The sequence below is a fragment of the Eschscholzia californica genome, unplaced genomic scaffold (genome assembly GCF_041429995.1).
Source record: "Eschscholzia californica isolate CP2 unplaced genomic scaffold, dmEscCali1.0.p SCAF_3, whole genome shotgun sequence".
Classification (NCBI taxonomy): Eukaryota; Viridiplantae; Streptophyta; class Magnoliopsida; order Ranunculales; family Papaveraceae; genus Eschscholzia; species Eschscholzia californica.
This window is the reverse complement of record NW_028238420.1, coordinates 58,458,479-58,476,266: the sequence shown is the minus strand read 5'-3', so window position 1 is coordinate 58,476,266 and position 17,788 is coordinate 58,458,479. Positions and strand designations below refer to the sequence as shown.

Sequence of the window (17,788 nt, the reverse complement as noted above, 5' to 3'; positions counted from 1 at the left end):
CAAACCAACTATACCGATCACTTCCTCCCGTTGCCTTTTGAATGACCGAGATTAAGAGGCTGCTAAGGAGACTTCCTACGCCAAATAGGCTAAAGAAAATAGACCAGAAGAACAACCTGGAACTTGGTGTCATAGACTCTCGCCCACTATAAAGGATACCAACATATGTGCGGAGCACACCAAGCCGCATATGCGGATCTTGCCATCTAGTCTCAAGCATCCGGCACCTTATCATCTCGGCTACCATCCGGACATTGGGCATAGGAGCATCCATCTCTAATAAGCTACCTCATGCCCAACATAGCACATCAAGGCTTAGCTCTGATACCAATTGTCAAATAGGTATCAGAGTGTAGTAGATTTCTAGCCTGTACCTCATCAGGCTCTGATACCAATTGTCAAATAGGTATCAGAGGGTAATATATCTTTAGCCTTTCGTCTAGGCTCTGATACCAATTGCCAAATAGTTATCAGGATGCAACACATCTTCACTCGTGCATCTTCATCCTGCAGCTCAGGCTCTGACATTTTCTCAAACCAACCATACCAAACACACCAGTAAGACCAAGGAAAACATATTGAGGAACCAACCACCACACATTTATAGGAACTATTGCTTTCGGCATGTCAATCAACCCATAATCTATAGCAGTTTGAAGTCTTCGTTTCTCAACAATAGCCGCTATTGCCATTGTTATTGATGATAAAAGAATCCCTCCACCGATCCTACGGAGCATTTTAATACCATTTGGATTACCTGTAAAAGCTCGAGCAGAAGGAACAAAGACACCGTCATATATTACAATGAACATACTGAAGGACAAGCTAGTGAAAATATGAAGTGATGCAGCTGGTATTTGGATATTTGGAGTTAAAGATCTGTCCATGGTGGTAGCTTGCTTAGTGAAGAAGGTCAAAGGTTGAGCTACAACAATCCCATAGAACAAACATGTAAACCATATTGGAGCCAACTTTAGTACCGCCTTAGCGTCCTTCACGTAACTAATACTACACGCTATACCATGTTCACTCGGACCATTCTGATCACTTGATGTATCAATAAGTGCTTTATCCAGAAACCTGTGTATAAGTTGTGTTACAATAACATTAGTAAATGTTGAAAGAGAATTATGAAATTGTGGGTACAAAAATGGAAAATTAGGCAGCAACCCAAACTCTAGTGACAAGGTGCAATATTGTCCGTTAGGCGCCACTGCTTGACCCAGGGTTTGAGTTAGGTTCGACTAGCCCATAAAAAAATCCTCATCCACCTAAGGTACCAGCCTCAGGAGCTCCGTGCCCAGCTGAGCGACGTGGTCTAAGCGCGGTTTCGCATATATACGAGTTTGACGTCTAAAATAGAGATCTGAGCTACGCGTGGTGCCAATTCATGGACAATATTGCTTAAATCTTTGGAGTCTACGTCTCCACTATATTTAGTGGAGGAGCAAGGCATTATATTTCTTACTTGAATTGAGCACAATCGTCAATGTGACTATGATTGGCCACTCTGATTTCCTCCTCTTCAACATTGGTTGTTGATGAAATCGCGACTCTCCGATTCTTTACAGCTGCAATAAATACTCTAGTGATTACTAGGAACGGGTTTTCTTTATTCTCTTTGTTACGATAACGATAGGTTTTAGCACCGAGTAGGAGAACAATTAGTGCTACTACAATGGAAATACATGGAATTCCAAATCCAAGACCCCAACTTAAGTTATCTTGAATGTAGTTCAAGATCAGATATGAAACCATGCCACCAAAAGATACTGCACAACTCCACCAATTAAAGAATGAGCTCTTGGACTTGCTTTCTTTTGGATCTCGCTCGTCAAACTGATCTGCCCCAAATGCCGGTGCACACGGTTTGAATCCACCATTCCCAATTGCGACTAAGTATAACGAAGTGAAAAAGAAAATTATCTGGAAAGAAGTAGGAGCGCCGCATGCACTGTCGTTGTGGTTGCTGCTATTTGTGCAGGCAGGTGGCCTTAGAGAAGGAAGAACAGCTGATAGAGTTAACATTGTAAGTCCCTAGCACATAGCACAAACTGTTCCTTAGAACTAGTTATAGTTTTAGGTATGAAATTTCATTTGATGTCTAATTCAAACCAAAGGAAATGTCAAAATCTAATTTTTGAAAAATATTGACTCCATATTATTTTGGGTCCAATTCCATATATACGAAAAAACTGAAAGAGTTCCAAGTCCATTGAAGCTACTATTATAACTTAAAAACAATTAAGTGAGATTAAGACAATGGGATCATAAATGCCCATTTGATGAGCATCATGAATGTAGTTAAATTATGAACTTACACAAAATTTGATCCATACTGAAGAGAGAGAGAGAAAGAGAGAGAGAGAGATACTACTAACCAAGATGTAGATGAGAGAAGAGAAGATAATGGTACGAAATTGGCCAAGATAGAAATCAACAACGAAAGCAGCGGGGACAGGGAGAATCCACATAGTCCCAACCCAAGCGTTGACGTTCTCGGCCGCAACAGCCGTTGATTGGCGAAGAGGGCCAGTGAGGTAGCTGATTAAGTTTGATGTGATCCCAAAGTAAGTGAAAGTCTGTGCAATTTCAACTATGATTATTAGAGAAGCAGATCTCCATCCACCATATTTTGATCTATCAATCACTTTTTCTCCTTTGTAATTCACCACTCCTTCAACAAAAGTACTACTTCCACTCTGGGTTTCTCCAATATTTCTGCTACTAGTATTTAGCAGTGGCTCATTATACTCTTCATCAATTGCCATAGCTCCTGTGAAGAAGTCTCTCTTTCTCTCTACTACTCTGTCTATATAGGGGAAAAGATTCTACAATGAAGTCCTCGGAAGAATTTGATGCTTTATGGAAATTACTAAAGAAAGACTTGGTGGTTGGGTGGGAATCTTGGATGCTTTCCATTAAGGCCTTAAACAAGTAACCAATTCTTTGACATTTTAATAATGATATAGATGAGACAATTCTCACCACTTAACAATTGAACAACACCATCAAATCATTGCTCTTTATCAAAAGAAAATTTATTTTCCAGATACCCCTATTACCATTTTCTATTAGTGTAAAGAAGAATATAGTTGTAATTCTTTTAATTCATTATAAATACATCAATACTCTGCATTATGGGTACCTTGAGTTCAATACTTTACATGGTATCAAGAGCAAATCCCTAAAAACATTCTTCTTGGTTTTCTGTGCCCCTCTCATGCTTCCTCTCGATGGCCGACTCCACACCAATCCTTCTTCTCCAACCATTATCACCTTCACTCCAAACCACTCATGTTCTTCTTTTCCCAAAATCTCTAACGTTGCTACTCTCGTCTCAATTCGGCGTGATAACTAAGGTTGCTACTCTCAATAGTCCTACATAGTACAACAGTTAAAACTTCTGATGTAGAACGCAGCGGAAATAAAGAAGAAGATAAATAAACGAAGAACAATTAAAAGAAAGATTAAAATAACTCTAAAACTTGATAAACTTTATTAAACTCAAGGGGATTTTCTCTTCAACATGAGAATAATGGACTTTCCTAGATAGACTTGAATTAGACTTTCCTAAATAATTAAAAGACTGCAACTTCCTAAATAGCTAAACTCAAATCTGGACCTTTTCAATTATTGGAAATACTAAAATAGCATAAATTCCTAAACCTAAATTCTCTAATAATCATACTAAAATTGGGACTTCCTAAAAACTACTCTTCATGGCCGGATGGCCTATGGCCTGGTTTGGTCATGGAAAAAGCCTCCACGCCGGGTGCCCCTGCATCAGCATCCCCTTCCCTCAAGAGGTTCGTCCCGAACCGTTTCGATGAAGAAAATAATTGGATGCACTCGCATACGATGAATGTCGTCATGGCGATCCTTAATTCCCACTTTGCACGAAAAGTGCATGAAACCCGACGGATAGAGAAAGGGACCAAGTTACGAACGATAAACTGAAACCCATAATGTGAAGAATATCGCGAAACCGATTGTAGTGAATAAACGTCCAATAAATTTCTACACCTGCCATCATCTTGTAGTTTGATGAAGAAGATTGTAATGACTATATTCTTCTTTGTGAAAAATTGATTTTGAAATTCATCTTCCAACCCATCACCTTTCTTGCCTCTTTTCTCTCAATAATAACTAGAATACTTTTCGCGAGGTTTTGATCGTCATATGAAGAATGAAACTGTAGAGAATGAATAAAGACAAACGAATCACCTGGTTCCCAAATAAAAGTATGTAAATTTTCAAAAATTGCAATAATCTGAGTATTATTTTGAGTATCCTCTTGTAATGTTGTATAGTACTCAACTAAGTTTTTCGTAACCATTGCTTGTACACTTCTCCCATAATTCTGCATTTTGATGTTTCGTTGGTTCTTTTCACTTCCTTGAAGAATCTCTTCCACATTAAGCGTACCACCAAGGAAGAATCCTAACGTTTGGGTTCTAATATTGGGATCATTCTCAGTGGACTTGGAACCCGATTTTTCATTAAGTTTGTTCTTGCGTAATCTGTCTTCGAATTCTTTATGTACTTGAACCTCAGTTTCCTCCATTTACATATCTTCAATCATTGGCTTCCATAACCGAACTTGATCATTGATGAACCAGTTAGATACCTGACTCTTAGTAAGACGTGTTTGTGTAGCAAGCATAAGAATAAAATCTGTGTATGTTTTTGCAGAACCAAGCCCAACTGCTGGTTCAATTGATGAAACTACAATCTGCATTTGCTGGTAATATCGTCGGTACCCGTATACTCTAGTATCAGATGAAGAAGCAACATCTCTAGAAGCAACTGAGCCCATTGAAGAAACATCTTTAGAAGCGAAATCCATTTTCTCCTCATCAACCTCAATCATTCTATCTGTTACAACACGAACTTTGGACAGTTCACTGACCTCATAACCGAGATGTCTATGATCCTTCTCCATGGAAGTAAATTCTGGTATTGGTTCAACACTTTCAATAGATCTCGCTGTATCTGATCTATATGTTGTCCATGTCTTAAAAAGTGATAAAAGGGGGAAGGGTTGAAATCTGCAATCCTTGTGGTACATCATTCATCGAACACCCAACATGATTCTTCATATGACAGTGGCATGTCAGATGAGGTCCAATTGACAACATCATATTTCGAACTAGTTTGTTTAATACCAATACTACTATTATTCAATTGCGGTTTCGTAGACGTCGCTGGTCCAAAGGAAGTAGTAACTCCACTAGTTGGCTTACATGCTAATGTAATTGGAAAGTTTGCATTCAAGTAAGCAAAACCCGTGGCAACATGCTCCGGATACTGCGTAAAATACTTCAATGGCACAGAGTTGATTAGACTCCCGTTAATGACAGGATACACAAGAAGTTCTTCGGGCAAAAATCCAGTAGACAAACCCTCAAATAACTGTTCTTGAATATACGGACCACACATCTGCCTAGATTGACTCACATACATCCACTCACTAACATATACCGGTTGGTGGAATTGGGGTAAGATGTGTTGAATGTGTGGGGATGGAGTTTGGGTGGTGCTTGTAGTTGGGACAGCAATATTGGGTATGTGTAAACCCGGGGTGCCTAAAAAATTTGTGGTATTGAATACATGGCTAGGGTTTTCATATGGGTGGTATAGCGGGCTAGGGTTTTCTTCACGTTTCAGGGTATGAATTGGTGTCACATAATGAGGTGAATACGATGGTGGCGGTGGATATGGTGGAGGAGAATACGGTGGTGGTGGTGAATATGGTGTGGTCGGCACGGGATTTCCAAAAGACTGGTTATGATTTGGTTGGTCTATAGAATGATAGTAATATGGAGGGGAATGAAAAAGATATGACTTACTTGGTTCGTCGTCGGGTTCCCAATCATACGAACATGTCGAATTCTTCTTTTGATGATTTTCTTCAACTTGGATTTTGTTTTCATTGTTATGTTTTGAATAGTCCCATTCGTCTCCGGGTTCCCAATCATACGAACATGTCGAATGCTTCTTTTGGTTATGATGATTTTCTTCAATTGGAATTTTGTCTTCATAGTTATTTTTTGAATAGTCCCATTCGTACCCAAAATCATCCATATTCGACTCATCGAATTTTTCTGCCTCATAGTAGGAGAAGTTATCTTCTTGCCGATCATCATTGAAATAAATATAATCATCTTCCTCGCAATTCGATCTTTCTTCAAAAAAACTTTCATCACTATAAGACGAAGAATCCATTGATATAAAAAAACTAACCTTCACGAAAGAAAAAAATCCAGAATTTTGATGGCTCTGAATACCACTTGATGTAGAAAGCAGCGGAAATAAAGAAGAAGATAAATAAACGAAGAACAATTAAAAGAAAGATTAAAATAACTCTAAAACTTGATAAACTTTATTAAACTCAAGGGGATTTTCTCTTCAACATGAGAATAATGGACAGACTAGATATCCTTTTATAGGATTTTGGACTTTCGTAGATAGACTTGAATTAGACTTTCCTAAATAATTAAAAGACTGCAACTTCCTAAATAGCTAAACTCAAATCTGGACCTTTCCAATTATTGGAAATACTAAAATAGCATAAATTCCTAAACCTAAATTCTCTAATAATCATACTAAAATTGGGACTTCCTAAAAACTACTCTTCATGGCCGGATGGCCTATGGTCCGGTTTGGTCATGGAAAAAGCCTCCACGCCGGGTGCCCCTGCATCAACTTCTCTCTAGTAAAACTCTTTATAAAGGTCTTATGTAATTGCTTTGAGTATCAAGTCAAGTCAATTCAATACAATTCTTTTTTACTTCAATGGTAGAAGAGTTTAGGTTTTCTTTTTTGGGATAGTCAATCATAGTCTTCCGCTTAGTCGGCGGCGGTAGTCCCATTAATGGCTACAGTTCGCCGGACTTTCGCGAGAATTTAGCTTATTTTGTAGTTTAGCCTTTTTTCTCTATAAGAGTAATTCTCTTCTATTATTCAAATCTATTCATTATTCAATACTTTCCTCAATAGTATTTGATAATGATGAAGACTAACAAGAAGAAGAAAGATAAAAACAAGAGTAGTTTGTTGAAGAAATCAAGAGATAAACTCTTAAATAATCTCAAGCATTTCAAATGCCTCAAATTCTACACAACATGAAACCTATGTGCATCATCTGTCCAAACAAAGAGAAATTGGAAAGCTATTAGAGAGGGGGAAAGAACTCTTTGGCTTATTATTAAACTAGTTACATACCTCATGTTTATCTTGAAACTAGACTTATAGCTTTACAAAATTTGATTTACTAAATGATGCATACCAATTGCTCGGCAGAATGCACGAAAGAAATGATGTTTATTCTCAAAGAGGGTTTACTTTGATGTTTTTGTAAACATGTTTGTCGGTTCGTTTATGGCAAGCAAGTCCCTTCTCTTACTTGATTTGCTCATACTTCTTATATCCAAGTTGAGAACTCTCAAACTTTTGTTCCTTTAGTTAGTTACTTTGTTCCGTTAGTTTTCAATAAGATCAAAATGAAGAGGAGATAAGAGAAAGAGTGTAAAGAAGAACAGAAGTGGGAAAAATCAAGAACGATGATTGCTAGTGTTTATGTTTAACAAATGATAAAATCAAGTAGATCAAAGGCTTGAATTTTATTGCATTGATGATGTTGGAGTAATAGTCATGTGCGAGGGCTACTAAAAATCAAGGGAGGAAGAACTCCAAACAAAATTAAGCAATGGTTATTAATTGTCAAAACCGGTCAATGGTTGGTAATTGTCAAACAACTCTTGAAATAGAGAAAGGAGAAAACAACAAGAACAACAACAATAACAACAACAAACAACAACATACAAATACATAAGCAACCTCACAATGATGTCTCCATATCAATAACAAGTCAACTCTACAATTTTTTTTAGTAAACTCATGATTTTTTTCACTAGCAAACGTCATTCGTTTGAGGGAGAATATTAGGATAGTTATATAGTCACACATAGTATAATTGTTAAAACTTCTCTCTTGTAAAACTCTTTATAAAGATCTTATGTAATTGTTATGAGTATCAAGTCAATTCAAAACCATTCTCTTTTCTGTCAATAACTCTAACTATTTATTGTGGAGGAGTCAACTTCTTTTAGTTCTTCACTCTCAAGATCCATGCAAGTTTGTTAATGGCTCTCACCCTTCCCCTTCTGAGTTCCTTCCCACCTCCTCTGAAGTCTCCTCAACACCTCTTCCAATCCCTGACTATGTCTACTGGTATTGCATAGATCAAATGCTTCTCTCATGGCTTAATGTCACTCTCACAAAAGCAGTTCTCAACCATGTTCTAGGCTTAACTTCATGTCATGCCATGTGGGTATCTCTCGAAAGAAAATTTTCCTCCATCTTCTCTGCTAGGTTAATGAACATAAAACTTCAACTACAAACTTGCAACTACAAACTTGCAAAAAGGGCTCCCTCTCAATCTTGGACCATCTTCTTCGAATCAAATCCCTATCAGACTCTCTTGCTGTCATTGGACATCATATAGTTGATGTCAAACTTGTCCTTATTGTTCTTTTTGGTCTTTGAATAGAGTATGAAAATGTTGTTACCTCAATCACAACTCATATTCTTCCTGCTACTTATTCTAAGCTCCACTCTCTTGCTAACACATGAATTTCGTATTGAACTCCTTTGCGCTCAAAATGTTCAACCTGCAACATTATTCTCTCAATCATCTTATTCTCCTTGTGTTCAACATTCTCCTGGAAACAGAGGAAACAGAGGTCGTCAAATCAGAGGAGGTCTAACAAGATTTCCAACTCAAACAAAAATAACCATCAGAGAACTACCTCTGCAGCCCTTGGTCCTCATCCAACTAAAAAAATGGCTAGCAACCCCCCAACATTCGTTCACACGAATTCGCCATCATCGCCACGTCCACTGATAACGATCCAGTTGTAGAGGTAGCAAAAGATGAATAGAAAAGAGCCATTAAAAACCTTGCTTCGATGCAAACTATCATCCGCAAGTTGCAAGATGATATGGATCATATGAAGAGACGAACAACAAATGAAGTCAGAAAAGAAATCCATCAATCTCTTATAAAGAAAAACTTGTTTCCTATATCTATTGTTCCTCCTTTTACTCTCCCTGTTACTCGAGATGGAGAATTAGAAGTAATGGAAAGACTTAGGCAAAAAGATGAAGAAACTGCTAGAAAGAGACGACAAGATAAGAAACTGATAAAGGTAAAGAGAGATTCTAAAAGAAGTAAGAGGAAGCTACATTAATTGCTGGAAGGGAGGGGCGAGCATTATGTAAGATAAATGATATGAGAGGGAGAAGAGTTGTATTGATAATGAGTTGAATACTTAGCTATTACATATGAAACCTTTATATAGGCTCAAGGAACCAACATTAATAATAGCCCATCCAATGTGGGACTATCTAACATAACTCATATGACTATCTATTCTCTAACACTCTATTCTCTAACACTCTATTCTCTAACACATTACCCTTCTCTGATGCTGCAACAGTTAGTTGATTTCTGAAAGAAGGTAGGAGAGAAAGAGGCCCAAAGATAGGCAGAATAGTAGCTTTCTCTCTCTCTACCACCGCCCTTCAATCTAGATATCTTGAATGTTGAAAAACTTCAGGACTTTAAATGTCTTTTCCAGAAAAATCTGACTGGTTGCTGATCCAGAAAGATTCATCACTGTTTATTACATAATGGTCAAGTTAGCTATGAGCCTACCATATGTTGAGAAAATGAGAGAGAGGAGGGGAGAGAGAGAGAGTGGTGGTGAAAGGTGGCGGTGGTGGACGAAGTTGGTGGTGGGATGTGGGACATGTCGGAGTCTTACAAACTCCTTTTTATAGTTGGCTGCCTGTAGTGAAGTCTTCCATGTTTTACAGATACAAAGCCAAAATATCAACCATTTGGAATGTTTATTAATCTCATGTTTTATATTATACAAGTCTTTAACTAATCAAAAGTACATAATTTATAAAGACTCCCATTATCTAACCATGTGATATATGATTTGGAATTATTTTATGCGATTTTCTGGGATCTTATGCTGTCAAACTTTGATGCACGTTTGATGGGTGGAAAGAAAACCTAAAACCAAACCACCACTTGCAATAAATAAAAATAAAAATTAATCTCTAATATAAAGTAACAGTTGGTGATACTATGCTCGACACGAATCCCAATGGGTGGATATGTCGAGCCAAGATCTAAAGAGTAATAGGATACGTTACATAAGGAGGATCGAAAATAGGAGATCCGGCGGTCAAGATAAGTTGCAGAAATAATATACGTGTATGTACGTGACGGATTGAGAAGACGAGATCCGACGATCAAGAAGAATTCAGAATATTGAAGATATATTGAAGATATATTGAAGATATGTGAAGATTTAGTTTCTTACATTCAGAATATCTCTTGTAACTATCTAATGGTAATATTAGATAGATTTTGTATTATTTCCTAGTTTAGTAATCAGAAACTAGGAAACCCTAAACCCTAAGTCATCTATAAATAAGAGAGGGTTCTAGGAATCAAACTCATCGAGTTATGACCAATGTAACCGATCAAACCCACATACAATTGTATGTGGCGAATTATTAATAAAGAAATCTAATGGTAATATTAGATAGATTTTGTATTATTTCCTAGTTTAGTAATCAGAAACTAGGAAACCCTAAACCCTAAGTCATCTATAAATAGGAGAGGGTTCTAGGAATCAAACTCATCGAGTTATGTCTGACCAATGTAACCGATCAAACCCACATACAATTGTATGTGGTGAATTATTAATAAAGAAGTATTATCCGTGGATGTAGGTCTTGAGTATTCGACCGAACCACGTTAATTATCGTGTCTTTTACTTCATGTTTATCATATCTCCGATTATTATATAATCGTGAATTTAACAAAGAGAAAAAAATTTCACTTTCTATCTCTAGATCCTGATCCCACACATCAGTCCCGCCGGAATTCGACCGGGACTCGTGCAAAGTATAATGTCATTAAATAATCTTGAAGAAAAAGAGGCAAAAGAAGATAGTGAAGATTGACAATTACAAAATTGCCCTACATTTAAGAATATAAACCTAGAGTATGAAGATTAAAAAAACTGACATCATGATTCGCATTGATACAACAGCCTAATAATATGAAAAGAATTAACAATTGGACCACACTGAGTAGAGGAGGAGTTATTCCAAGGAAGTGTTCAGTCTCCACACAAAGCATGGCCCTCCTGGCCCACCAACTTGATTGAGGGATCTTGTTGATTTATACTAGCTACTAGTACAATCCTTGGTTCCTCTCCCCATTCCTAGCTTTGGCTCAAGTAATAATATGGGTCAATTCTATTTTGGCGCCCTAAAGATGACCAACTCACCAAAATGGCCCCCTAAAGATGACCAGCTTCTATTCTGGCCCCCTTTTCATTTTTTCAGTCAGTTAACTTTAACTGTTGACTTTTCTTTTCCTTTTTTACCCCTCTCGTCCTCTGTCACTTTCTTCTTACTGGTCGTCGGTGGTCGGCCAGTTTCCGGTCGGTGACATCACACCAATTTTTTTGTCTTCGTCTCCTTCCTCCATCATTCCTTCACCACAACCACCATGCAATATTATATCTCCTTCTCTATTTATTCTTCTCTCTCTTCTTCCCTTTCTCATACTTTCTCTCTCTCCTTCCTGATTTATCTTCTATCTTCTGCCAACATCTTTCTCTTTCTGAACACTTGCAATAGACATTAAATAAAGCAAGTTTTAGATTTTCTAGGTCCAATGGAGTTGAACCAGTGAGATTATTATGGGAAAAATTCTGTAAATATATTATTTTCAGCTCTAATTAGCTTGATATTTGGCGATGACCTTGATTGATTGGAGAAATCTCCATTAAACCCATTTTCTGAAATTGAAACTTTTCAAGATTTGAGCATTTCTCGGAGGATACTGGTACCCAACCTATTAAATTTTTTTGAGAAAGGTCTAAAACCTCTAATCCACGCAAACCCACAAAAGAATCTGGAATTAAACCATGAAAACCAGATCTCTGTAGCAATAGGTGTTGAAGTTTCTCAAATGTATCAATTTCAACAATTTCTCTAAACTTGGAAAAAAAAGCTTTTAATCTAGATATAGAAAGTGAGAGTTTCTGTGTATAACATACTATTAGAACTCAGACAAGCTTACTTCAAAGTTGGGTCAAGTTTGGTTAGAGAGAGAAAGTAACTTTAGAGAGAATAAGAGGAGTTGAGTGAGATATGAGAAAATGCACGCCAAGATAGATTCAAAGTAATAAGTCTAACAGCTTCATCTGCGACAAGATCTCCTTTGGCGTCCAGTTTATTACGTTCAATCCATCAAAAGATTCTCACGATGGTGGACAACTTCATTTGATTCATAACCAGTTGATATCCTCCTCATTCAGTCGGTCATCATTCTCATGATTCATCTTCTAGTAGATTTTCTGGATCTTTAAAATTTGGGTCACGCAAGATTAACCCTAGAAAAAGTCAGAAACCATGGAATCAAGAATCTGATGTTATTGTCGAAGAAGGAACTCACCTTTCTGGAATCATCTTGTTGTATTACCTTGAAGAGAGCAATAGGATTGAACATCTGAGAGGAGTTAATAATTGACTCATTGTAGAGAGAGAGAATATGAGTAGATCTGAGAAGGAGAGATCTATTGGAGAGGGAGAAATCTAGAGAGAGGTGATTGGAATCAAGGATTTGAGAATTCCCCCTTTTAGAAACCATTGCTAAAGAACTGATAAAAAAAAATTTCTTTTTATTTTTCAGGTGTTGTTGTCGCCGGCGAGCTACCGGCCGACGACTCCATTTCCAGTGAGAAATAAAGAAAATGACAAGAAAGGAATGTTTACTACAATAAAGGGTAAATACGTAAAAAGAATGTTGACTGTTATAGTTGACTAACAGAATAATAAAAAAGGGGGTCAAAATAGAAGCTGGTCATCTTTTGGGGGTCATTTTGGTGAGTTGGTCATCTTTAGGGGGCCAAAATGGAATTAACCCTAATAATATTCCCCAAGAAAGAGATGACCATAACAGATTCTTCTGTTGGTACTGTGATTGGTTCAAGTAATAATATTCCCCAAGAAATAGTACTACCTTTGCTCAATAACCACCACAATCATGGAGATGAAGATGGAGATTACTTGGTTAATTACAAAGGAGATAGAATTATCTATAACGGGTCAAAATCATATGGTGGATGGAGATCTGCTGGTTTAATAATCGGAGTCGAAATTGCAGAAACCATCGCTTACTATGGTATATCTGCAAACCTTATTAATTATCTTACTGGTCCTCTCGGTGAATCGACGATTGAAGCAGCTGAGAATGTTAATACTTGGACTGGATTTGTATGGATGCTTCCTTTATTTGGTGCTGATTCCTATCTTGGTCGATTTTGTAACATCGTTTACACTACTTTTCTCTACGTTCTGGTAAGTGTTGCTATTACTTTATGTTCTTTTATTTGATATTTTCTTGTCCATAGATTCTTCTTGGAAAGCTAAGACCTTGGTAAAAGTGATTTCTTTGGGTGGAACCGTGGATGTAGACATTTTGTAAAAGTTAAAGAAAATTGGGCCACTTACATCTCCCAAAATTCAAAATTTAAATCACGTTTGACTTCCACTTTCGAGAAGTTGGGCCAGAACTTCATAAAAAATTTAATCTTTGGTTAAAAATAATTTATCAATTTTTTATAAGTTTCAACTCCCTGTATCATTTTTTTAAATTATTTAATATAGAGAAAATACGAAATTGATCTTATTGTAAAGTTGTGCAAACCAGTTTGCAAAGCTCTACAAACCAAATTAGAAAGCCGTACAAACCAGATTGTAAAGCTTTACAAGGCAAAAAGATTGCGAAGTAGCGCAAACCGTTTTGCAAAGCTCTACAAACCATTTTACAAAGCTCTGCAAACCAGATTGCAAAGTGTGCAAAACTTTGCAAAATTATTGCAAGGCAAAGCAGAGTGCAAACCAGTGCAAACCAGTTTGCAAAGCTTCGCAAACTCAACATAAACCCTAGCAAAATAAGTAACTAAGAAGTAAGATTATATATCGAAAAATTAGTAGATTCTCCTTCCATTATTGTCTATGAGTCTAAACATGAAGAAAACTATATACAAACCGTAGCAAAGTTGAACCATAAGTGAGAAATTTGTACTCCCTCTCTCAAATTCATTCTAAAAAACTACTGAAAACCATCAAAATCAACTTCAAACAACCAATACAGAGATTCAAACAACTAAACCTAACATAAATTGATGATTTGATAGGGAAAAAATTGATTAAAACCCTATGATATGATTCGGCTCGTGAAATTCTCGACCGAAAATTTTCACTTCCCCTTCGCTCTCTCAAAACTGAAGCTAAGATTCTAAATCAAGGAGGTTTATTGAAAATTAGTGGTTAATTAAAGGGCAATTTCGACATTAATAATGAGGGTGCTTTTAGAATTACCCTTCAAGTGCATTTCCAAACTTTAGTGGATAAAAAAATGATATGTCTTTTAACAAAAAAACATAAAATTGGACCTTCAGCCTAATTTTTTCGTATCTTTCTTTTTCCTCCTCCTCCAACCACATCTCTCTCAGACCTCTTTATTTCTCTTTTTTTTTTGAATTGTTCAACGTGTGCTCGAACCCTTGACCTCTAGGTGGAAGATTATACCTCTTACCACTCCAACAAAGGGTTGTTGGCAAAGGAAACTTTATTTCTCTCTCCCTCTCGAATCTGTTTGTCTCCAGTATTGTCTCTGGATCACTCTCTCTCTTGAGATAGAGGGAAAAGAGATTCGAGAGAGATTTGAGAGAAATCAAAGATAGATCTGAGAGAGAAATCAAAGATAGATCTGAGAGAGAGAAATCAGAGCGAAGGTCAGAAATCTAAGAGAGAGAGCAACAGAGACATCCGAGAGAGAGAGAGACAGACAAAGACAAACTCGAAAGAGGACAAAAATGATGACAGTGGTGGCTGGAATTGGTGGCAGGAGACGAAGAATTTTTTTTGTTTCTCCAAAAAATTTGACGAAACTCACAATTTCTCTTTAAATTTTGTACCCTAAATTTTTTTTCTTGCTTTTCCAAAGCGCCAGCCTAAGGAGAAGGTCTAAGTAAACCCACTCGCCATTGGAAGACCGCTTTGTTGGACTCCAACTTTTACCTCATCTGAATAAACTGGGACTAATAATACAAAAAATTTACATATTTTTCAGGGGATGGGTCTTCTAACTCTATCTGTTGCATTTCCTTCTGTCTCCAATCATGGCTGCCCAAATTATACAAAAAATATCACCTCCTGCAATTCTCCTTCTTCCTTCCAAATCATCTTCTTCTTTATATTTAGTTGCATTTGGAAGAGCAGGAGTTAAGCCTTGTCTACAAGCTTTTGGAGCTGATCAATTTAGTGGACGAAACCCAGAAGAGAGCAAGTCTAAGAGCTCCTTCTTCAATTGGTGGTATTTTGGAGTATGTTTTGGAGGCAGCATTTCTCGCTTGGGGTTAACTTACATCGAAGATAACTTTAGTTGGGGTCTAGGGGTTGGCATTCCAAGCATTGCCTTGGCAATATCACTAGTTATTTTCTTACTTGGGACTAAAACTTATCGTTACAGTGTGAAAGAGGATAAAGAGAACACGTTACAAGTGATGGTAAAAGCAGTCAAGAACTGCAGATACACATCATACTCAACGTCGGTAGGCGAACCAGAGGAAGAAGTTATACGTGTTGGTTCTCACCAATTCAAGTAAGAGATATTAATCCTTTACTTTTACTAGATATATTTGAGTGTTTCGGTTAGTTGTTCATGACTTCTAGGATTCATATTGTTAGAGAAACAAAAAGAAAATTGTCATTCAAGATCATTGATACAACTTAGACTAGTTCAATGTATATGTCACCACATTTTAGTATATTGATGAAATATACGAGAAGTTTTACTCGTACGGACAACCAAATTGTGCACACTGAGATATATACTGCAGGTTAAGTAGTTGAAATTTAGAGAGTTCGGTAGGTAGGATTGAGTTGGTTCATTTTCACACAACTAGCATTAGCCTGTTGCACACAATTTGGTTGAACGAATAGACTTTTTCGAAAGATACAATTCACTGCATAGAGTTCTCATATTTCACCATTATTCTTGAGTGTTTCCAAACAGGTTTTTGGACAAAGCGTTGATCAATACATCGGACAATCTTAATGATTCAAGTAAACATGCAAGAAAATATAGCATTAATCAGGTAGAAGATGCGAAGATGGTTTTACGAATAATACCAATATGGATTACGTGTTTTATGTATGCAATTAACTTTGCACAATCCTCAACTTTCTACGTTAAACAAGCCAACACCATGGAGAGATCCATAGGAAAACAAGGGTTTCAAGTACCACCTGCCTCACTAGCGTAACTATTGTTTTGTTTATCCCTATATATGATCGTCTATTTGTTCCATTCACTCGGGTTTTTTCAGGCATTTCTAGTGGCATAACTGTGCTTCAAAGAATGGGCATTGGCATATTCTTATCTTCACTAGGAATGGTAATAGCAGCCTTAGTTGAGAATAGAAGACTACAAGTAGCCCTAGATTTTGGGTTGGTTGACAAACCAGAAGTAGTAGTACCTATGAGTGTGTGGTGGTTAGCTCCTCAATATGTATTTGTCGGACTCGCTGATGCCTTCATGAGTGTTGGTATGCAAGAATTCTTCTACGATCAAGTACCTGACGGGTTACGGAGTATGGGGGTGTCAGTTTACTTGAGTGTACTTGGTATAGGGAGCTTCCTTAGTAGGTTTCTTATATATTATATTGACAAGTACACTAGTGGGGTTGGTCACAATAGTTGGTTCTCGGATAATCTTAACCGGGCGCATCTTGATTATTTTTATTGGCTTCTTGCTGTACTTAGCTTGGTAGAATTGGTTGTTTTCTTATATATTTCAAAGTGTTATATATACAAGAGAAGAGCCTAAGTTTGAGGCTAGGCAAAGGGAATGTTGTGTCCAATAGTTTGGGTACAGACTTATAGTGTTTGGGGTTTGAATCGATCTCATCACTATGTTTTCAATTGTGAAGTAGAAGAAAGAACAGTGTGAAGATATATCATGCAAAACATTTGAATTTATTATTTAGTTTTTGAAAATGGTAAGATTAGAACTTCGTTCTTTTACAGAAATAACAATGTGTAGATTTATCATTCGAACGGTAGAAAGGAACACTTACATTTGCCGGAACTTAGAATTCTAGACTCAACAACTATTATTCTGTGACAACCAACTCTTAATTGTATTTTCAAGTTATTCAAATATAATGACTAAAATGAGATTTATATGTGTATTCCTTTGTGATCAAGCAATTTGTGAATTGACGAGAGCACCAATGTTTGCCATATAATTCAGAAATATACAATCAATAGTTGTTAATGTACTCGATCTGCCTCAGTCAAGCAAAACCCTCAATTTTAAGGACAATTTACTTTGCAATAGCAAAAAATATATTGCCCCCGCCAAGCGTATATATATTTGTCATAGAAAAACATATATTGCAAGGACATCAGTTATTTATCCTTAACAAAAAAAGGACATTAGTTATTTTGGGATAGCAAAACATATATATATTCGTGAAGAGTATTTTTGTCATAAGTCACTCATGTGGTTGACACGCGAACCACTTAACTGACATTTAACAGAAAAATTGAGAATGAGAGTCAACGTCATACATATTTTTATTTTGAGGGTGTAATCCTAATCTCGCTAAATAGTTGG

General features: G+C 36.8%; 2 pseudogenes across 2 annotated transcripts; one reads left to right on the top strand and one right to left on the bottom strand.

The window, feature by feature from the left end:
• Positions 1 to 488: 488 nt before the first annotated feature.
• Positions 489 to 6,845, bottom strand: LOC147552470 (protein NRT1/ PTR FAMILY 5.10 pseudogene; annotated as a pseudogene). Its single transcript, XR_015237479.1, has 4 exons — positions 6,710 to 6,845; positions 2,382 to 3,406; positions 1,469 to 2,037; positions 489 to 1,080 (listed from the first exon to the last, which is right to left on the bottom strand). The product of XR_015237479.1 is annotated as a protein NRT1/ PTR FAMILY 5.10 pseudogene (transcript).
• Positions 6,846 to 13,045: 6,200 nt separating this feature from the next.
• On the top strand, positions 13,046 to 17,177 carry LOC147552469 (protein NRT1/ PTR FAMILY 5.10-like; annotated as a pseudogene). The gene is made up of 3 exons (XR_015236817.1): positions 13,046 to 13,458; positions 15,239 to 15,769; positions 16,184 to 17,177. The product of XR_015236817.1 is annotated as a protein NRT1/ PTR FAMILY 5.10-like (transcript).
• The last annotated feature ends 611 nt before the right edge of the window (positions 17,178 to 17,788 follow it).